Genomic DNA, 23,988 nt, shown 5'->3' with positions numbered 1-23,988 from the left:
TTGGGCATGTTGTCATATGCTTATGGTCTCATTGGGCCTGATGTACTGGTTCTTTAGGTTTCATTGGGCCTGTTTTCATGTTGCTAAATTCTCATTTGGGCCTGTTGTCATGTGCTTATGGTCTTATTGGGCCTGTTGTGCTGGTTCTTTAGGTTTTTTATCGGGCATGTTGTGGCATAAAACAAATCCTACAACTTAGGCCTAATTGAAGCCATAGCTGGCACCCATATGACTCCAGTGTTGAGACAAATGGTATGTTTTTTTTCTTGGTAATTCCTACTCCGTCCACTATGTGGCAGCATATTGAAAAAAGGCCAGGTTACAAGCCAAAAGAAGGGAACCGAGCAGTATCAAAGAGATTTAGTTGAGGCTCACTTCAGACCTCACTGTAATGAAGACTGAATGAAGGAACTTTAGGTTTTAATACTCATGGTAAGTTTGCAGTCCTTCAATTCTTTGTATATTTTGTCAAGGTTTGTGTTTCTCACTAGTCTCATCGGGCCTGTTGTGCTGGTTCTTTAGGTTTCATTGGGCCTTTTTCATGTTCCTAAGTTCTCATTTGGGCATGTTGTCATATGCTTATGGTCTCATTGGGCCTGATGTACTGGTTCTTTAGGTTTCATTGGGCCTGTTTTCATGTTGCTAAATTCTCATTTGGGCCTGTTGTCATGTGCTTATGGTCTTATTGGGCCTGTTGTGCTGGTTCTTTAGGTTTCATTGGGCCTGTTTTCATGTTTCTAAATTCTCATTTGGGCCTGTTGTCATGTGCTTATGGTCTCATTGGGCCTGTTGTCATGTGCTTATGGTCTCATTGGGCCTGTTGTGCTGGTTCTTTAGGTTTCATTGGGCCTTTTTTCATGTTCCTAAGTTCTCATTTGGGCATGTTGTCATATGCTTATGGTCTCATTGGGCCTGATGTACTGGTTCTTTAGGTTTCATTGGGCCTGTTTTCATGTTGCTAAATTCTCATTTGGGCCTGTTGTCATGTGCTTATGGTCTTATTGGGCCTGTTGTGCTGGTTCTTTAGGTCTCATTGGGCCTGTTGTGGCATAAAACAAATCCTACAACTTAGGCCTACTTGAAGCCATAGCTGGCACCCATATGACTCCAGTGTTGAGACAAATGGCATGTTTTTTTCTTGGTAATTCCTACTCCGTCCACTATGTGGCAGTATATTGAAAATAGGCCAGGTTACAAGCCAAAAGAAGGGAACCGAGCAGTATCAAAGAGATTTAGTTGAGGCTCACTTCAGACCTCACTGTAATGAAGACTGAATGAAGGAACTTTAGGTTTTAATACTCATGGTAAGTTTGCAGTCCTTCAATTCTTTGTATATTTTGTCAAGGTTTGTGTTTCTCACTAGTCTCATCGGGCCTGTTGTGCTGGTTCTTTAGGTTTCATTGGGCCTTTTTCATGTTGTTACTAAGTTCTCATTTGGGCATGTTGTCATATGCTTATGGTCTCATTGGGCCTGATGTACTGGTTCTTTAGGTTTCATTGGGCCTGTTTTCATGTTGCTAAATTCTCATTTGGGCCTGTTGTCATGTGCTTATGGTCTTATTGGGCCTGTTGTGCTGGTTCTTTAGGTCTCATCGGGCCTGTTGTGGCATAAAACAAATCCTACAACTTAGGCCTACTTGAAGCCACAGTTGGCACCCATATGACTCCAGTGTTGAGACAAATGGCATGGTTTTTTTTTTTCTTGGTAAGTCCTGCTCCGTCTCCTATGTGGCAGTATATTGAAGAAGAAAAAAAAAAAAAAAAAAAAATATATATACATACACAACTCCTATGTTTTGGATTGTTTTTATGGACTCCACATTTTCCATACTCATCATGATGCAGTTACCCCTACGCATATTTTTTTTGTTACAATGCATATAGGATGGACCTGCTTATGTTCAGAACAAAGGGTCCCTTTCTTGGAGACCTAGGAGCTTTTTGCATCCGCTTATGTCTTATGCCATCACATGTCTCTTTTTAAAAAAAGTGCTGACACCTGCAGAGCTGATTGTGCTGACTCCCACAGAACTGAGAACTTTGGACGCTCCCCAGCTGTTCACCTATATTTCACCCCTAACTAAGCCCTCCCTTTTTCGCAAGGGCTTTACACCAGTTTAAGTGCGAGTGTGAGTTTAAGTGTAAGTTGTGTCACGCTAAGGCCTATTGGTATAATATATTTGTTTAACATATTTTTAATGTAAATAACCATCACTTCTCTCTGTGAGAGTTTTAGGTTTCCGCACTTTATAGACAGGCTTTTACCATCTACAGCACCTGCTGCAGGAATTCTGGCTATTTTGATTATAAGACTGGAAATGTTGAGGAAATATAATGATTGTAGTTTCTGTTCTCCCTCGTTTAAAAAAAATCTGAGATTTTAAGACCTTGTGAGTGAGAGAAGAAAAGAAGTAAATATCTGCTGATCCAATATCAAACTAACTTGACTGAGCTCTTAAGTGAAAAAACTTAAGTGAAATTTAATTTGCTAGCGTTTTCTGAGGAGACCCTGAAAGCTGTTTGTCATGAAATTCACATGTGTCATACTGTTATATGTGTTCTCTTGTATGATCTTTGTTCTTTGAAATGCAGCTTCTCCTAGTCTTAGAAATATGTGGAAATAGTACCACCAGTGAAAGTGGTGAGATTGGGTATGGGGGGTGAGATTCGGCGCAGACATGTTAACTGAGTTTAGTAAGTTTCTGTGGGTTGCTTTCCTGTCAAACCACAACGCTCTGTCTGTCGATCTAGGCTGATGGGTCTTCTCCTCTGCTGTTTGCTAACTCTCATGTTGCTTGTTAATCCTAGTCATTTTTTATTATTATTTTATTAGCTTTGGCTTGTTTTTTAGCCAGTGTCAATCCTTGTGCTATCGACTATGTGTGTTCCTTTACATTGCTTTGCTTTACTAACCTCTGTGTTTATTCTCAGGAAACATGATGGCCGTGGAGAGACACTGTTAGGAAGAAGACAGACGCCAGAATCGAAGGAGCAAGCCATTCAGCTGACTTTTTGCGCTCCACTGCTGACTGCAGGTTTGACGTCCGGTCCTCTACCACCTAGAAAGGCTTCACCTGCGCTGCCTGGGATCTGTCTTGCTTTCCGGTAACATTGAGAAGGTGCTACTCTAGGAATTATTGTCCCTACCCAGTCACACAGGTAAGTCAGGTAAGTATTGATTTACTCGATTCAAATAATTTGTTCTGCCATTTCTCTACTTGTATTAACATAATATTAGTATCACTTGCTCATATTTCAAACCCTGCAGTATCGAGACTATGTCTGTGTTTTTTAATCATAGATGAGAAATTGAGTTAACAATCTTTGGAACAAAAGGAAACATATGTATCAGTTTGCCTTCAGCAAATGTATATTGTTGTCTGCATCTTCATCTGGAACTTTGGCTGGCTGATATTCTGATGATCTGCAACTGTATGAGGCTGACTGTTTGTATGCAGCTGTGTAACAGGTAAGTGATCATTCAGTTTCTATACATGTATTGACTCTCTTTCTTGTCATACAGGTTTGCAGGACACCATGATCGACTCCCTCTCTGAAGGTGGACTAACAAGGTTCTATACATCTGATTCACTGTTTACAACTATGGCTGGCTAGTTGGGTTTCCGTCCATCTGCAACTGTATTAGGCTGACTGTTCGCATACAGCTGTGTAACAGGTAAGTGATCATTCAGTTTCTATACATGTATTGACTCCTTCTCATACAGGTTCGCAGGACACCATGATCGACTCCCTCTCTGAAGGTGGACTAACAAGGTTCTATACATCTGCATCACCGTTTACAACTGTGGCTGGCTGGCTGACTTTCTGTCGATCTGCAACTGTATTAGACTGACTGTTCGTATGCATCTGTGTAACAAGTAAGTGATTATTCAGTTTCTATACATGTATTAACTTTTTTTCTTGTCATACAGGTTCGCAGGACCTTTTGACTGGTTCACTTTGAAGCTGGATGCAGACAACAAGGGACTTGCCAACTACAAATGTATGTTGTTGTCTGCATCTCCATCTGGAACTTTGGCTGGCTGATGTTCTGACAATCTGCAACTGTATGAGGGTGACTGTTCGTATGCAGCTGTGTAACAGGTAAGTGATCATTCAGTTTATATACATGTATTGACTTTCTTTTTTGTCATACAGGTTTGTAGGACACCATGACCGAATCCCTTTCTGAAGTTGGACTAAAAAGGTTCTGTTCATCTGCATCACCGTTTACAACTGTGGCTGGCTGGCTGACTTTCTGTCGATCTGCAACTGTATTAGACTGTTCGTATGCATCTGTGTAACAGGTAAGTGATCATTCAGTTTCCATACATGTATTGATTCTCTTTCTTGTCATACAGGTTCACAGGACACCATGACCGAATCCCTTTCTGGATATGAATAGTTCCTCCCAAGGTTTCTTCCTTCCTCCCAAGGTTTCTTCCTCCAGCTCTGAGGGAGTTTTTCCTTGCCACCGTCGCCGTTGGCTTGCTCACGGGGGTCTTTGACCCTTCATGTTATTTCTTCTTTCTTCTCTGTCTCTGTCCTTTATTAAGTACTAAGTATGTAAAGCTGCTTTTTGACGACAACAGTTGTAAAAAGCGCTATACAAATAAATTTGACTTGACTTGACTTTCTGAAGGTGGACTATCAAGGTTATGTACATCTGCATCTCAGTTTACAACTGTGGCTGGCTGGCTGACTTTCTGTCGATCTGCAACTGTATGAGGATGACTGTTCGTATGCATCTGTGTAACAGGTAAGTGATCATTCAGTTTCTATACATGTATTGACTCTCTTTCTTGTCATACAGGTTCGCCGGACCCCTTTGACTGGTTCACTTTGAAGCTGGCTGAAGTTCTGGTGATCTGCAACTGTAGGAGGCTGACGGTTCGTATGCATCTGTGTAACAGGTAAGTGATCATTCAGTTTCTATACATGTATTCTCCATCTTTTTTTGTCATACAGGTTCGCAGGACCACACGACTGGCTCAGTTTGAAGCTGGATGCAGACAACAAGGGACTTGCCTTCTGCAAATGTATTTTGTTGTTTGCATCCAGCTTCAATCTGGAGCTTTGGCTGGTTGATGTTCTGGTGATCTGCAACTGTAGGAGGCTAACTGTTCGTATGCATCTGTGTAACAGGTAAGTGATCATTTAGTTTCTATACATGTATTGACTTTTTTTCTTGTCATACAGGTTCGCAGAACCACATAATCGACTCCCTCTCTGAAGTTGGACTAACAAGGTTCTATGCATCTGCATCACTGTTTACAACTATAGCTGGCTGGCTGACTTTCTGTCGATCTGCAACTGTATTAGGCTGACTGTTCGCATACAGCTGTGTAACAGCTAAGTGATCATTTATTTTCTATACATGTATTGACTTTTTTTCTTGTCATACAGGTTCGCAGGACTCTTTGACTGGTTCACTTTGAAGCTGGATGCAGAAAACAAGGGATTTGACGACTGCAAATGTATTTGGTTGTCTGCATGTCCATCTGGAACTTTGGCTGGCTGAAGTTCTGTCGATCTGCAACTGTATGAGGGTGACTGTTTGTATGCAGCTGTGTAACAGGTTCTGATCATCTGCAAATATATGAGGCTGACTGTTCATATGCATCTTTGTAACAGGTAAGTGATCTTTCAGTTTCTATACATGTATTGACTCTTTTTTGTCATACAGGTTTGCAGAACCACATAATCGACTCCCTCTCTGAAGTTGGACTAACAAGGTTCTATGCATCTGCATCACCGTTTACAACTATGGCTGGCTGGCTGACTTTCTGTCGATCTGCAACTGTATGAGGATGACTGTTCGTATGCAGCTGTATAACAGTTAAATGATCATTTATTTTCTATACATGTATTGACTTTTTTTCTTGTCATACAGGTTCGCAGGACACCATGATCGACTCCCTCTCTGAAGGTGGACTAACAAGGTTCTATACATCTGGTTCACTGTTTACAACTGTGGCTGGCTAGATGGGTTTCCATCCATCTGCAACTGTATTAGGCTGACTGATCGCATACAGCTGTGTAACAGGTAAGTGATCATTCAGTTTCTATACATGTATTCTCCGTCGTTTTTGTCATACAGGCTCGCAGGACCCCTTGACTGGTTCACTTTGAAGCTGGATGCAGACAACAAAGGACTTGCCAACTGCAAATGTATGTGGTTGTCTGCATCTCCATCTGGAATTTTTGGCTGGCTGATGTTCTGATGATCTGAAACTGTATGTGGGTGACTGTTCGTATGCATCTGTGTAACAGGTAAGTGATCATTCAGATTCTGTACATGTATTCTCCGTCGTTTTTGTCATACAGGCTCGCAGGACCACACAACTGGCTCACTTTGAAGCTGGATGCAGACAACAAGGGACTTGCCTTCTGCAAATGTATTTTGTTGTTTGCATCCAGGTTCAATCTGGAGCTTTGGCTGGTTGATGTTCTGATGATCTGCAGCTGTATGAGGCTGACTGTTTCTATGCAGCTGTGTAACAGGTAATTGATCATTCCGTTTCTGTACATGTATTCTCCGTCGTTTTTGTCATACAGATTCGCAGGACCCCTTGACTGGTTCACTTTGAAGCTGGATGCAGACAACAAGGGATTTGACGACTGCAAATGTATGTGGTTGTCTGCATCTCCATCTGGAACTTTGGCTGGCTGAAGTTCTGATGATCTGCAAATATATGAGGCTGACTGTTCGTATGCATCTGTGTAACAGGTAAGTGATCATTCAGTTTCTATACATGTATTCTCTATCCTTTTTTGTCATACAGGTTCGCCAGACCCCTTTGACTGGTTCACTTTGAAGCTGGCTGAAGTTCTGATGATCTGCAACTGGAGGAGGCTGATGGTTCGTATGCGTCTGTGTAACAGGTAAGTGATCATTCAGTCTCTATACATGTATTGACTCTCTTTCCTGTCATACAGGTTTGCAGAACCACATAATCGACTCCATCTCAGAACTTGGACTAACAAGGTTCTATGCATCTGCATCACCGTTTACAACTATGGCTGGCTGGCTGACTTTCTTTCGATCTGCAACTGTATGAGGGTGTCTGTTTGTAGGCAGCTGTATAACAGGTAAGTGATCATTCAGTTTCTATACATGTATTGACTTTTTTTTCTTGTCATACAGGTTCGCAGGACCTTTTGACTGTTTCACATATAAGCTGGATTCAGACAACAAAGGACTTGCCAACTGCAAATGTATGTGGTTGTCTGCATCTCCATCTGGAATTTTTGGCTGGCTGATGTTCTGATGATCTGAAACTGTATGTGGGTGACTGTTCGTATGCATCTGTGTAACAGGTAAGTGATCATTCAGATTCTGTACATGTATTCTCTATCCTTTTTTTTGTCATACAGGCTCGCAGGACCACACAACTGGCTCACTTTGAAGCTGGATGCAGACAACAAGGGACTTGCCTTCTGCAAATGTATGTGGTTGTCTGCATCTCCATCTGGAATTTTTGGCTGGCTGATGTGCTGACGATCTGCAACTGTATTAGGCTGACTAATCGCATACACCTGTGTAACACGTAAGTGATCATTCAGTTTCTATACATGTATTGATTTTTTTTCTTGTCATACAGGTTCGCAGGACCCCTTCACTGGTTCACTTTGAAGCTGGTTGATATTCTGATGATCTGCAACTGTAGGAGGCTGACTGTTCGTATGCATCTATGTAAAATGTAAGTGATCATTTAGTTTCTATACATGTATTGACTTTTCTTGTCATACAGGTTCGCAGGACCCCTTCACTGGTTCACTTTGAAGCTGGTTGAAATTCTGATGATCTGCAACTGTAGGAGGCTGACTGTTCGTATGCATCTATGTAAAATGTAAGTGATCATTCAGTTTCTATACATGAATTGACTCTCTTTCTTCTCGTACAGGTTCGCAGGACACCATGATCGACTCCCTCTCTGAAGGGGGACTAACAAGGTTCTATACATCTGGTTCACTGTTTACAACTATGGCTGCCTAGTTATGGGCAGTGGTGGCTCAGCGGTTAGAGCGCCGGGATATCGATAACAGGGTTGTGGGTTCGATTCCCGGGCTCGGCAAGCTGCCACTGTTGGGCCCTTGAGCAAGGCCCTTTACCCTCTCTGCTCCCCGGGCGCTGGAGTTGGCTGCCCACCGCTCTGGGTGTGTGTGTGTACTCACTGCCCCTAACACGTGTGTGTGTGTGTGAGTGTGTGTTCACTACCAGATGGGTTAAATGCGGAGGACACATTTCGCTGTACAGTCCACACTGTACAGTGACGAATACGTGCACCTTTATCCTTTATCCTTTTAGTTGGGTTTCCGTCCATCTGCGACTGTATTAGGCTGATTGTTCGCATACAGCTGTGTAACAGGTAAGTGATCATTCAGTTTCTATACATGTATTGACTTTTTTTCTTGTCATACAGGTTCACAGGACACCCTGACCGAATCCCTTTCTGAAGGTGGACTAAGAAGGTTCTATGCATCTGCATCTCAGTTTACAAGTTTGGCTGGCTGGCTGACTTTCTGTCGATCTGCAACTGTACGAGGATGACTTTTCGTATGCAGCTGTGTAACAGGTAAGTGATCATTCAGTTTCTATACATGTATTGACTTTTTTTCTTGTCATACAGGTTCACAGGACCACACGACTGGCTCAGTGTGAAGCTGGATGCAGACAACAAGGGACTTACCTTCTGCAAATGTATTTTGTTGTCTTCATCCAGCTTCAATCTGGAGCTTTGGCTGGTTGATGTTCTGATGATCTGCAACTGTATGATGCTGACTGTTCGTATGCATCTGTGTAACAGGTAAGTGATCATTCAGTTTCTATACATGTATAGACTTTCTTTTTTGTCGTAGAGGTTTGCAGGACACCATGACTGAATCCCTTTCTGAAGGTGGACTAACAGTGTTCTGTTCATCTGCGTCACCGTTTACATCAATGGCTGGCTGGCTGGCTTTCCATCCATCTGGAACTGTATTAGACTGACTGTTCGCATACAGCTGTGTAACAAGTAAGTAATCATTCAGTTTCTATACATGTATTGACTCTCTTTCTTGTCATACAGGTTCGCAGGACATCATGACCAAATCCCTTTCTGAAGGTGGACTATCAAGGTTATGTACATCTGCATCTCGGTTTACAACTATGGCTGGCTGGCTGACATTCTGTCAATCTTCAACTGTATGAGGGTGACTGTTTATATGCATTTGTGTACCAGGTAAGTGATCATTCAGTTTCTATACATGTATTGACTTTTTTTCTTGTCATACAGGTTCGACGGACCCCTTTGAATGGTTCACTTTGAAGCTGGCTGAAGTTCTGATGATCTGCAACTGGAGAAGACTGACGGTTAGTATGCGTCTGTGTAACAGGTAAGTGATCATTCAGTCTCTATACATGTATTGACTCTCTTTCTTGTCATACAGGTTCGCAGGACCCCTTTGACTGGTTCACTTTGAAGCTTGCTGAAGTTCTGATGATCTGCAACTGGAGACGGCTGACGGTTCGTATGCGTCTGTGTAACAGGTAAGTGATCATTCAGTTCTCTATACATGTATTGACTCTCTTGTCATACAGGTTTGCAGAACCACATAATCGACTCCCTCTCTGAAGTTGGACTAACAAGGTTCTTTACATCTGCATCACCATTTACAACTATGGCTGGCTGGCTGATGTTCTTACGACCTGCAGCTGTATGAGGGTGACTGTTCGTATGTATCTGTGTAACAGGTAAGTGATCATTCAGTTTCTATACATTTATTCACTCTCTTTCTTGTCATACAGGTTTGCAGAACCACATAATCGACTCCCTCTCTGAAGCTGGACTAACAAGGTTCTATGCATCTGCATCATTGTTTACAACTATGGCTGGCTGGCCGACTTTCTGTCGATCTGCAACAGTATGAGGGTGTTCGTATACAGCTGTATTGACTTTTTTTCTTGTCATACAGGTTCGACGGACCCCTTTGACTGGTTCACTTTGAAGCTGGCTGAGGTTCTGTTGATCTGCAACTGTAGGAGGCTGACATTTCATATGCATCTGTGTAAAGGTAAGTGATCATTTAGTTTCTATACATGTATTGACTTTTTTTCTTGTCATACAGTTTTGCAGGACCCCTTGACTGGTTCACTTTGAAGCTGGCTGAAATTCTGATGATCTGCAACTGTAGGAGGCTGACTGTTCGTATGCATCTGTGTAACAGGTAAGTGATCATTTAGTTTCTATACATGTATTGACTTTTTTTCTTGTCATACAGGTTCGCAGGACCCCTTGACTGGTTCACTTTGAAGCTGGCTGAAGTTCTGATGATCTGCAACTGTAGCAGGCTGAATTTTCGTATGCATCTGTGTAACAGGTAAGTGATCATTCAGTTTCTATACATGTATTGACTTTTTTTCTTGTCATACAGTTTTGCAGGACCCCTTGACTGGTTCACTTTGAAGCTGGCTGAAATTCTGATGATCTGCAACTGTAGGAGGCTGACTGTCCGTATGCATCTGTGTAACAGGTAAGTGATCATTTAGTTTCTATACATGTATTGACTTTTTTTCTTGTCATACAGGTTCGCAGGACCCCTTGACTGGTTCACTTTGAAGCTGGCTGAAGTTCCGGTGATCTGCAACTGTAGAAGGCTGACGGTTCGTATGCGTCTGTGTAACAGGTAAGTGATCATTCAGTCTCGATATATGTATTGACTCTCTTTCTTGTCATACAGGTTCGCAGGACACCATGACCGAATCCCTTTCTGAAGGTGGACAACAAGGTTCTTTACATCTGCATCTCCGTTTACAACTATGGCTGCCTTGCTGACTTTCTGTCCCTCTGCAACTGTATGAGGGTGACTGTTCGTCTGCAGCTGTATAACGGGTAAGTGATCATTCAGTTTCTATACATGTTTTGAATCTCTTTCTTGTCATACAGGTTCGCAGGACCCCATGATCAAATCCCTTTCTGAAGTTGGACTAACAAGGTTCTGTACATCTGCATCACAGTTTACATCTACGGCTGGCTGGCTGGCTTTCCATCCATCTGCAACTGTGTTAGGCTGAATAATCGCATACACCTGTGTAACACGTAAGTGATCATTTAGTTTCTATACATGTATTGACTTTTTTTCTTGTCATACAGGTTCGTATGACCTTTTGACTGTTTCACATTGAAGCTGGATTCAGACAACAAAGGACTTGCCTTCTGCAAATGTATGTGGTTGTCTGCATCTCCATCTGGAATTTTTGACTGGATGATGTGCTGACGATCTGCAACTGTATGAGGCTGACTGTTCGTATGCAGCTGTGTAACAGGTAAGTGATCATTCAGTTTCTTTACATGTATTGACTTTCTTTTTTGTCATACAGGTTTGCAGGACACCATGACCGAATCCCTTTCAGAAGGTGGACCTGCAACTGTATGAGGATGACTGTTCGTATGCAGCTGTGTAACAGGTAAGTGATCATTCAGTTTCTTTACATGTATTGACTTTTTTTCTTGTCATACAGGTTCACAGGACCCCTTGACTGGTTCACTTTGAAGCTGGTTGAAATTCTGATGATCTGCAACTGTAGGAAGTTGACTGTTCGTATGCATCTTTGTAACAGGTAAATGATCATTTAGTCTCTATACATGTATTGACTCTTTTTCTTGTCATACAGGTTTGCAGAACCACATAATCGACTCCCTCTCTGAAGCTGGTCTAACAAGGTTCTATGCATCTGCATCACCGTTTTCAACTATGGCCTACTGGCTGACTCTGTCGATCTGCAACAGTATGAGGGTGACTGTTCGTATGCAGCTGTGTAACAGGTAAGTGATCGTTCAGTTTCTATACATGTATTGACTTTTCTTGTCATACACGTTCGCCGGACCCCTTGACTGGTTCACTTTGAAGCTGGTTGAAGTTCTGATGATCTGCAAATATATGAGGCTGACTGTTCATATGCATCTTTAACAGGTAAGTGATCATTTAGTCTCTATACATGTATTGACTCTCTTTCTTGTCATACAGGTTTGCAGAACCACATAATCGACTCCCTCTCTGAAGCTGGTCTAACAAGGTTCTACGCATCTGCATCACCGTTTTCAACTATGGCTGGCTGGCTGACTCTGTCGATCTGCAACAGTATGAGGGTGACTGTTCGTATGCAGCTGTGTAACAGGTAAGTGATCGTTCAGTTTCTATACTTGTATTGACTTTTTTTCTTGTCATACAGGTTCGACGGACCCCTTTGACTGGTTCACTTTGAAGCTGGCTGAAGTTCTGATGATCTGCAACTGTAGGAGGCTGACTGTTCGTATGCATCTGTGTAACAGGTAAGTGATCATTCAGTTTCTATACATGTATTGACTTTTTTTCTTGTCATACAGGTTTGCAGGACCCCTTGACTGGTTCATTTTAAAGCTGGTTGAAGTTCTGATGATCTGCACCTGTAGGAGGCTGAATTTTCGCATGCATCTGTGTAACAGGTAAGTGATCATTCAGTCTCTATACATGTATTGACTCTCTTTCTTGTCAAAGAAGTTCGCAGGACCCTTTGACTGGTTCACTTTGAAGCTGGATGCAAACAACAAGGGATTTGACGACTGCAAATGTATGTGGTTGTCTGCATCTCCATCTGGAACTTTGGCTGGCTGAAGTTCTGATGATCTGCAAATATATGAGGCTGACTGTTCGTATGCAGCTGTGTAACAGGTAAGTGATCATTCAGTTTCTATGCATGTATTGATTTTTTTTTCTTGTCATACAGGTTCGCAGGACCTTTTGAATGGTTCACTTTGAAGCTGGATGCAGACAACAAGGGACTTGCCTTCTGCAAATGTATTTTGTTGTCTGCATCTAGCTTCAATCTGGAACTTTGGCTGGCTGATGTTCTTATGATCTGCAACTGTATGAGGCTGACTGTTCGTATGCAGCTGTGTAACAGATAAGTGATCATTCAGTTTCTTTACATGTATTGACTTTCTTTTTTGTCATACAGGTTTGCAGGACACCATGACCGAATCCCTTTCTGAAGGTGGACCTGCAACTGTATGAGGATGACTCTTCGTATGCATCTGTGTAAAAGGTAAGTGATCATTCAGTTTCTATACATGTATTGACTTTTTTTCTTGTCATACAGGTTCGCAGGACCCCTTGACTAGTTCACTTTGAAGCTGGTTGAAGTTCTGATGATCTGCAAATATATGAGGCTGACTGTTCATATGCATCTGTGTAACAGGTAAGTGATCATTCAGTTTCTATACATGAATTGACTCTCTTTCTTCTCGTACAGGTTCGCAGGACACCATGATCGACTCCATCTCTGAAGTGGGACTAACAAGGTTCTATACATCTGGTTCACTGTTTACAACTATGGCTGGCTAGTTGGGTTTCCGTCCATCTGCGACTGTATTAGGCTGACTGTTCGCATACAGCTGTGTAACAGGTAAGTGATCATTCAGTTTCTATACATGTATTGAATCTCTTTCTTGTCATACAGGTTCGCAGGACACCCTGACCGAATCCCTTTCTAAAGGGTGGACTAACAAGGTTCTATGCATCTGCATCTCAGTTTACAAGTTTGGCTGGCTGGCTGACTTTCTGTCGATCTGCAACTGTATGAGGATGACTGTTCGTATGCATCTTTGTATCAGGTAAGTGATCATTCAGTTTCTATACATGTATTCGCCATCTTTTTTTGTCATACATGTTCGCAGGACCACATGACTGGCTTAGTTTGAAGCTGGATGCAGACAACAAGGGACTTGCCTTCTGCAAATGTATTTTGTTTGCATCAGGCTTCAATCTGGAGCTTTGGCTGGTTGATTTTCTGATGATATTCAAATATATGAGGCTGACTGTTTGTATGCAGCTGTGTAACAGGTAAGTGATCATTCAATTTCTATACATGTATTGACTCTCTTTCTTGTCATACAGGTTCGCAGGACCCCATGATCAAATCCCTTTCTGAAGGTGGAATTACAAGGTTCTGTACATCTGCATCTTCGTTTAAAAGTATGGCTGGCTGGCTGGCTTTCCATCCATCTGCAACTGTATTAGGCTGAATAATCGCATACACGTTTGTAACACGTAAGTGATCATTCAGTTTCTATACATGTATTGACTTTTTTTTTTTGTCATACAGGTTTGCAGGACCCCTTGACTGGTTCACTTTGAAGCTGGCTGAAGTTCTGATGATCTGCAACTGTAGGAGGCTGACTGTTCGTATGCATCTGTGTAACAGGTAAGTGATCATTTAGTTTCTATAAATGTATTGACTTTTTTTTTCTTGTCATACAGGTTCGCAGGACCCCTTGACTGGTTCACTTTGAAGCTGGCTGAAGTTCTGATGATCTGCAACTGGAGAAGGCTGACTGTTCGTATGCGTCTGTGTAACAGGTAAGTGATCATTCAGTCTCTATATATGTATTGACTCTCTTTCTTGTCATACAGGTTCGCAGGACACCATGACCGAATCCCTTTCTGAAGGTAGACTAACAAGGTTCTTTACATCTGCATCTCCGTTTACAACTATGGCTGCCTGGCTGACTTTCTGTCCCTCTGCAACTGTATGAGGGTCACTGTTCGTCTGCAGCTGTATTACAGGTAAGTGATCATTCAGTTTCTATACATGTATTGAATCTCTTTCTTGTCATACAGGTTCGCAGGACCCCATGATCTAATCCCTTTCTGAAGTTGGACTAACAAGGTTCTGTACATCTGCATCACAGTTTACATCTATGGCTGGCTGGCTGGCTTTCAATCCATCTGCAACTGTATTAGACTGACTGTTCGCATACAGCTGTGTAACAGGTAAGTGATCATTCCATTTCTATACATGTATTGACTTTTTTTCATGTCATACAGGTTCGCCAGACCCCTTTGACTGGTTCACTTTGAAGCTAGCTGAAGTTCTGATGATCTGCAACTGGAGAAGGCTGACGGTTCGTATGCGTCTGTGTAACAGGTAAGTGATCATTCAGTCTCTATACATGTGTTGACTCTCTTGTCATACAGGTTTGCAGAACCACATAATCGACTCCCTCTCTGAAGTTGGACTAACAAGGCTCTTTACATCTGCATCACCATTTACAACTATGGCTGGCTGGCTGATGTTCTGACGACCTGCAGCTGTATGAGGGTGACTGTTCGTATGCATCTGTGTAACAGGTAAGTGATCATTCAGTTTCTATACATTTATTGACTCTCTTTCTTGTCATACAGAATTGCAGAACCACATAATCGACTCCCTCTCTGAAGCTGGACTAACATGGTTCTATGCATCTGCATCACCGTTTACAACTATGGCTGGCTGGCTGACTTTCTGTCGATCTGCAACAGTATGAGGGTGACTGTTCGTATACAGCTGTATTGACTTTTTTTCTTGTCATACAGGTTCGACGGACCCCTTTGACTGGTTCACTTTGAAGCTGGCTGAAGTTCTGTTGATCTGCAACTGTAGGAGGCTGACATTTCGTATGCATCTGTGTAAAAGTAAGTGATCATTTAGTTTCTATACATGTATTGACTTTTTTTCTTGTCATACAGCTTCGCAGGACCCCTTGACTGGTTCACTTTGAAGCTGGATGCAGACAACAAGGGATTTGACGACTGCAAATGTATGTGGTTGTCTGCATCTCCATCTGGAACTTTGGCTGGCTGAAGTTCTGATGATCTGCAACTGTAGCAGGCTGACTGTTCGTATGCATCTGTGTAACAGGTAAGTGATCAATCAGTTTCTATACATGTATTGACTTTTTTTCTTGTCATACAGGTTTGCAGGACCCCTTGACTGGTTCACTTTGAAGCTGGCTGAAGTTCTGATGATCTGCAACTGTAGGAGGCTGACTGTTCGTATGCATCTGTGTAACAGGTAAGTGATCATTTAGTTTCTATACATGTATTGACTTTTTTTCTTGTCATACAGGTTCGCAGGACCCCTTGACTGGTTCACTTTGAAGCTGGCTGAAGTTCTGATGATCTGCAACTGGAGAAGGCTGACGGTTAGTATGCGTCTGTGTAACAGGTAAGTTATCATTCAGTCTCTATATATGTATTGACTCTCTTTCTTGTCATACAGGTTCGCAGGACACCTTGACCGAATCCCTTTCTGAAGGTGGACTAACAAGGTTCTATGCTTCTGCATCTCAGTTTACAAGTTTGGCTGGCTGGCTGACTTTCTGTCGATCTGCAACTGTATGAGGATGACTGTTCGTATGCATCTGTGTATCAGGTAAGTGATCATTCAGTTTCTATACATGTATTCTCCATCTTTTTTTGTCATACATGTTCGCAGGACCACATGACTGGCTTAGTTTGAAGCTGGATGCAGACAACAAGGGACTTGCCTTCTGCAAATGTATTTTGTTTGCATCAGGCTTCAATCTGGAGCTTTGGCTGGTTGATTTTCTGATGATATGCAAATATATGAGGCTGACTGTTTGTATGCAGCTGTGTAACAGGTAAGTGATCATTCAGTTTCTATACATGAATTGACTCTCTTTCTTCTCGTACAGGTTCGCAGGACACCATGATCGACTCCATCTCTGAAGTGGGACTAACAAGGTTCTATACATCTGGTTCACTGTTTACAACTATGGCTGGCTAGTTGGGTTTCCGTCCATCTGCGACTGTATTAGGCTGACTGTTCGCATACAGCTGTGTAACAGGTAAGTGATCATTCAGTTTCTATACATGTATTGAATCTCTTTCTTGTCATACATGTTCGCAGGACCACATGACTGGCTTAGTTTGAAGCTGGATGCAGACAACAAGGGACTTGCCTTCTGCAAATGTATTTTGTTTGCATCCTGCTTCAATCTGGAGCTTTGGCTGGTTGATTTTCTGATGATATGCAAATATATGAGGCTGACTGTTTGTATGCAGCTGTGTAACAGGTAAGTGATCATTCAGTTTCTATACATGTATTGACTCTCTTTCTTGTCATACAGGTTCGCAGGACCCCATGATCAAATCCCTTTCTGAAGGTGGACTTACAAGGTTCTGTACATCTGCATCTTCGTTTAAAAGTATGGCTGGCAGGCTGGCTTTCCATCCATCTGCAACTGTATTAGGCTGAATAATCGCATACACGTTTGTAACACGTAAGTGATCATTCATTTTCTATACATGTATTGACTTTTTTTTGTCATACAGGTTCGCCGGACTCCTTGACTGGTTCACTTTGAAGCTGGTTGAAGTTCTGATGATCTGCAACTGTAGGAGGCTGACTGTTCGTATGCATCTGTGTAACAGGTAAGTGATCATTCAGTTTCTATACATGTATTGACTTTTTTTCTTGTCATACAGGTTTGCAGGACCCCTTGACTGGTTCACTTTGAAGCTGGCTGAAGTTCTGATGATCTGCAACTGTAGGAGGCTGACTGTTCGTATGCATCTGTGTAACAGGTAAGTGATCATTTAGTTTCTATAAATGTATTGACTTTTTTTTTCTTGTCATACAGGTTCGCAGGACCCCTTGACTGGTTCACTTTGAAGCTGGCTGAAGTTCTGATGATCTGCAACTGGAGAAGGCTGACGGTTCGTATGCGTCTGTGTAACAGGTAAGTGATCATTCAGTCTCTATATATGTATTGACTCTCTTTCTTGTCATACAGGTTCGCAGGACACCATGACCGAATCCCTTTCTGAAGGTGGACTAACAAGGTTCTTTACATCTGCATCTCCGTTTACAACTATGGTTGCCTGGCTGACTTTCTGTCCCTCTGCAACTGTATGAGGGTCACTGTTCGTCTGCAGCTGTATAACAGGTAAGTGATCATTCAGTTTCTATACATGTATTGAATCTCTTTCTTGTCATACAGGTTCGCAGGACCCCATGATCTAATCCCTTTCTGAAGTTGGACTAACAAGGTTCTGTACATCTGCATCACAGTTTACATCTATGGCTGGCTGGCTGGCTTTCAATCCATCTGCAACTGTATTAGACTGACTGTTCGCATACAGCTGTGTAACAGGTAAGTGATCATTCCTTTTCTATACATGTATTGACTTTTTTTCATGTCATACAGGTTCGCCAGACCCCTTTGACTGGTTCACTTTGAAGCTAGCTGAAGTTCTGATGATCTGCAACTGGAGAAGGCTGACGGTTCGTATGCGTCTGTGTAACAGGTAAGTGATCATTCAGTCTCTATACATGTATTGACTCTCTTGTCATACAGGTTTGCAGAACCACATAATCGACTCCCTCTCTGAAGTTGGACTAACAAGGCTCTTTACATCTGCATCACCATTTACAACTATGGCTGGCTGGCTGATGTTCTGACGACCTGCAGCTGTATGAGGGTGACTGTTCGTATGCATCTGTGTAACAGGTAAGTGATCATTAAGTTTCTATACATTTATTGACTCTCTTTCTTGTCATACAGAATTGCAGAACCACATAACCGACTCCCTCTCTGAAGCTGGACTAACATGGTTCTATGCATCTGCATCACCGTTTACAACTATGGCTGGCTGGCTGACTTTCTGTCGATCTGCAACAGTATGAGGGTGACTGTTCGTATACAGCTGTATTGACTTTTTTTCTTGTCATACAGGTTCGACGGACCCCTTTGACTGGTTCACTTTGAAGCTGGCTGAAGTTCTGTTGATCTGCAACTGTAGGAGGCTGACATTTCGTATGCATCTGTGTAAAAGTAAGTGATCATTTAGTTTCTATACATGTATTGACTTTTTTTCTTGTCATACAGCTTCGCAGGACCCCTTGACTGGTTCACTTTGAAGCTGGATGCAGACAACAAGGGATTTGACGACTGCAAATGTATGTGGTTGTCTGCATCTCCATCTGGAACTTTGGCTGGCTGAAGTTCTGATGATCTGCAACTGTAGCAGGCTGACTGTTCGTATGCATCTGTGTAACAGGTAAGTGATCAATCAGTTTCTATACATGTATTGACTTTTTTTCTTGTCATACAGGTTTGCAGGACCCCTTGACTGGTTCACTTTGAAGCTGGCTGAAGTTCTGATGATCTGCAACTGTAGGAGGCTGACTGTTCGTATGCATCTGTGTAACAGGTAAGTGATCATTTACTTTCTATACATGTATTGACTTTTTTTCTTGTCATACAGGTTCGCAGGACCCCTTGACTGGTTCACTTTGAAGCTGGCTGAAGTTCTGATGATCTGCAACTGGAGAAGGCTGACGGTTAGTATGCGTCTGTGTAACAGGTAAGTGATCATTCAGTCTCTATATATGTATTGACTCTCTTTCTTGTCATACAGGTTCGCAGGACACCATGACCGAATCCCTTTCTGAAGGTGGACTAACAAGGTTCTATGCATCTGCATCTCAGTTTACAAGTTTGGCTGGCTGGCTGACTTTCTGTCGATCTGCAACTGTATGAGGATGACTGTTCGTATGCATCTGTGTATCAGGTAAGTGATCATTCAGTTTCTATACATGTATTCTCCATCTTTTTTTGTCATACATGTTCGCAGGACCACATGACTGGCTTAGTTTGAAGCTGGATGCAGACAACAAGGGACTTGCCTTCTGCAAATGTATTTTGTTTGCATCAGGCTTCAATCTGGAGCTTTGGCTGGTTGATTTTCTGATGATATGCAAATATATGAGGCTGACTGTTTGTATGCAGCTGTGTAACAGGTAAGTGATCATTCAGTTTCTATACATGTATTGACTCTCTTTCTTGTCATACAGGTTCGCAGGACCCCATGATCAAATCCCTTTCTGAAGGTGGAATTACAAGGTTCTGTACATCTGCATCTTCGCTTAAAAGTATGGCTGGCTGGCTGGCTTTCCATCCATCTGCAACTGTATTAGGCTGAATAATCGCATACACGTTTGTAACACGTAAGTGATCATTCAGTTTCTATACATGTATTGACTTTTTTTTTTGTCATACAGGTTCGCCAGACTCCTTGACTGGTTCACTTTGAAGCTGGTTGAAGTTCTGATGATCTGCAACTGTAGGAGGCTGACTGTTCGTATGCATCTGTGTAACAGGTAAGTGATCATTCAGTTTCTATACATGTATTGACTCTCTTTCTTTTCATACAGGTTCGCAGGACACCATGACCGAATCCCTTTCTGAAGGTGGACTAACAAGGTTCTTTACATCTGCATCTCCGTTTACAACTATGGCTGCCTGGCTGACTTTCTGTCCCTCTGCAACTGTATGAGGGTCACTGTTCGTCTGCAGCTGTATAACAGGTAAGTGATCATTCCATTTCTATACATGTATTGACTTTTTTTCATGTCATACAGGTTCACCAGACCCCTTTGACTGGTTCACTTTGAAGCTAGCTGAAGTTCTGATGATCTGCAACTGGAGAAGGCTGACGGTTCGTATGCGTCTGTGTAACAGGTAAGTGATCATTCAGTCTCTATACATGTATTGACTCTCTTGTCATACAGGTTTGCAGAACCACATAATCGACTCCCTCTCTGAAGTTGGACTAACAAGGCTCTTTACATCTGCATCACCATTTACAACTATGGCTGGCTGGCTGATGTTCTGACGACCTGCAGCTGTTTGAGGGTGACTGTTCGTATGCATCTGTGTAACAGGTAAGTGATCATTCAGTTTCTATACATTTATTGACTCTCTTTCTTGTCATACAGAATTGCAGAACCACATAATCGACTCCCTCTCTGAAGCTGGACTAATATGGTTCTATGCATCTGCATCACCGTTTACAACTATGGCTGGCTGGCTGACTTTCTGTCGATCTGCAACAGTATGAGGGTGACTGTTCGTATACAGCTGTATTGACTTTTTTTCTTGTCATACAGGTTCGACGGTCCCCATTGACTGGTTCACTTTGAAGCTGGCTGAAGTTCTGATGATCTGTAAATGTAGGAGGCTGACTGTTCGTATGCATCTGTGTAACAGGTAAGTGATCATTTAGTTTCTATACATGTATTGACTTTTTTTCTTGTCATACAGGTTCGCAGGACCCCTTGACTGGTTCACTTTTAAGCTGGCTGAAGTTCTGATGATCTGCAAATGGAGAAGGCTGACGGTTCGTATGCGTCTGTGTAACAGGTAAGTGATCATTCAGTCTCTATACATGTATTGACTCTTACTTGTCATACAGGTTTGCAGAACCACATAATCGACTCCCTCTCTGAAGTTGGACTAACAAGGTTCTATGTATCTGCATCACCGTTTACAATTATGGCTGGCTGGCTGACTTTCTGTCGATCTGCAACTGTATGAGGGTGACTATTCGTATGCAGCTGTATAACAGGTAAGTGATCGTTCAGTTTCTATACATGTATTGACTCTCTTTCTTGTCATACAGGTTCGCAGGACACCATGATCGACTCCCTCTCAGAAGGGGGACTAACAAGGTTCTATACATCTGGTTCACTGTTTACAACTGTGGCTGGCTAGATGGGTTTCCATCCATCTGCAACTGTATTAGGCTGACTGATCGCATACAGCTGTGTAACAGGTAAGTGATCATTCAGTTTCTATACATGTATTCTCTATCTTTTTTTGTCATACAGGCTCGCAGGACCCCTTGACTGGTTCACTTTGAAGCTGGATGCAGACAACAAAGGACTTGCCAACTGCAAATGTATGTGGTTGTCTGCATCTCCATCTGGAATTTTTGGCTGGCTGATGTTCTGATGATCTGAAACTGTATGTGGGTGACTGTTCGTATGCATCTGTGTAACAGGTAAGTGATCATTCAGATTCTGTACATGTATTCTCTATCTTTTTCTTGTCATACAGGTTCGCAGGACCCCTTGTCTGGTTCACTTTGAAGCTGGATGCAGACAACAAGGGATTTGACGACTGCAAACGTATGTGGTTGTCTGCATCTCCATCTGGAACTTTGGCTGGCTGAAGTTCTGATGATCTGCAAGTGTATGAGGATGACTGTTCGTATGCATCTGTGTAACAGATAAGTGATCATTCAGATTCTGTACATGTATTCTCCGTCGTTTTTGTCATACAGGTTCGCAGGACCCCTTGACTGGTTCACTTTGAAGCTGGATGCAGACAACAAGGGATTTGACGACTGCAAATGTATGTGGTTGTCTGCATCTCCATCTGGAACTTTGGCTGGCTGAAGTTCTGATGATCTGCAAATATATGAGGCTGACTGTTCGTATGCATCTGTGTAACAGGTAAGTGATCAATCAGTTTCTATACATTTATTCTCTATCCTTTTTTGTCATACAGGTTCGCCAGACCATTTTGACTGGTTCACTTTGAAGCTGGCTGAAGTTCTGATGATCTGCAACTGGAGAAGGCTGACGGTTCGTATGCGTCTGTGTAACAGGTAAGTGATCATTCAGTCTCTATACATGTATTGACTCTCTTTCTTGTCATACAGGTTCGCAGGACACCATGACCGAATCCCTTTCTGAAGGTGGACTAACAAGGTTCTTTACATCTGCATCTCCGTTTACAACTATGGCTGCCTGGCTGACTTTCTGTCCCTCTGCAACTGTATGAGGGTCACTGTTCGTCTGCAGCTGTATAACAGGTAAGTGATCATTCAGTTTCTATACATGTATTGAATCTCTTTCTTGTCATACAGGTTCGCAGGACCCCATGATCTAATCCCTTTCTGAAGTTGGACTAACAAGGTTCTGTACATCTGCATCACAGTTTACATCTATGGCTGGCTGGCTGGCTTTCAATCCATCTGCAACTGTATTAGACTGACTGTTCGCATACAGCTGTGTAACAGGTAAGTGATCATTCCATTTCTATACATGTATTGACTTTTTTTCATGTCATACAGGTTCGCCAGACCCCTTGACTGGTTCACTTTTAAGCTGGCTGAAGTTCTGATGATCTGCAAATGGAGAAGGCTGACGGTTCGTATGCGTCTGTGTAACAGGTAAGTGATCATTCAGTCTCTATACATGTATTGACTCTTACTTGTCATACAGGTTTGCAGAACCACATAATCGACTCCCTCTCTGAAGTTGGACTAACAAGGTTCTATGTATCTGCATCACCGTTTACAAATATGGCTGGCTGGCTGACTTTCTGTCGATCTGCAACTGTATGAGGGTGACTATTCGTATGCAGCTGTATAACAGGTAAGTGATCGTTCAGTTTCTATACATGTATTGACTCTCTTTCTTGTCATACAGGTTCGCAGGACACCATGATCGACTCCCTCTCAGAAGGGGGACTAACAAGGTTCTATACATCTGGTTCACTGTTTACAACTGTGGCTGGCTAGATGGGTTTCCATCCATCTGCAACTGTATTAGGCTGACTGATCGCATACAGCTGTGTAACAGGTAAGTGATCATTCAGTTTCTATACATGTATTCTCTATCTTTTTTTGTCATACAGGCTCGCAGGACCCCTTGACTGGTTCACTTTGAAGCTGGATGCAGACAACAAAGGACTTGCCAACTGCAAATGTATGTGGTTGTCTGCATCTCCATCTGGAATTTTTGGCTGGCTGATGTTCTGATGATCTGAAACTGTATGTGGGTGACTGTTCGTATGCATCTGTGTAACAGATAAGTGATCATTCAGATTCTGTACATGTATTCTCCGTCGTTTTTGTCATACAGGTTCGCAGGACCCCTTGACTGGTTCACTTTGAAGCTGGATGCAGACAACAAGGGATTTGACGACTGCAAATGTATGTGGTTGTCTGCATCTCCATCTGGAACTTTGGCTGGCTGAAGTTCTGATGATCTGCAAATATATGAGGCTGACTGTTCGTATGCATCTGTGTAACAGGTAAGTGATCAATCAGTTTCTATACATTTATTCTCTATCCTTTTTTGTCATACAGGTTCGCCAGACCCTTTTGACTGGTTCACTTTGAAGCTGGCTGAAGTTCTGATGATCTGCAACTGGAGAAGGCTGACGGTTCGTATGCGTCTGTGTAACAGGTAAGTGATCATTCAGTCTCTATACATGTATTGACTCTCTTTCTTGTCATACAGGTTCGCAGGACACCATGACCGAATCCCTTTCTGAAGGTGGACTAACAAGGTTCTTTACATCTGCATCTCCGTTTACAACTATGGCTGCC

This window comes from Salminus brasiliensis, chromosome 13, assembly GCF_030463535.1.
Source record: "Salminus brasiliensis chromosome 13, fSalBra1.hap2, whole genome shotgun sequence".
In the NCBI taxonomy this organism is placed as follows: Eukaryota; Metazoa; Chordata; class Actinopteri; order Characiformes; family Bryconidae; genus Salminus; species Salminus brasiliensis.
This window is presented reverse-complemented; position numbering follows the sequence as displayed.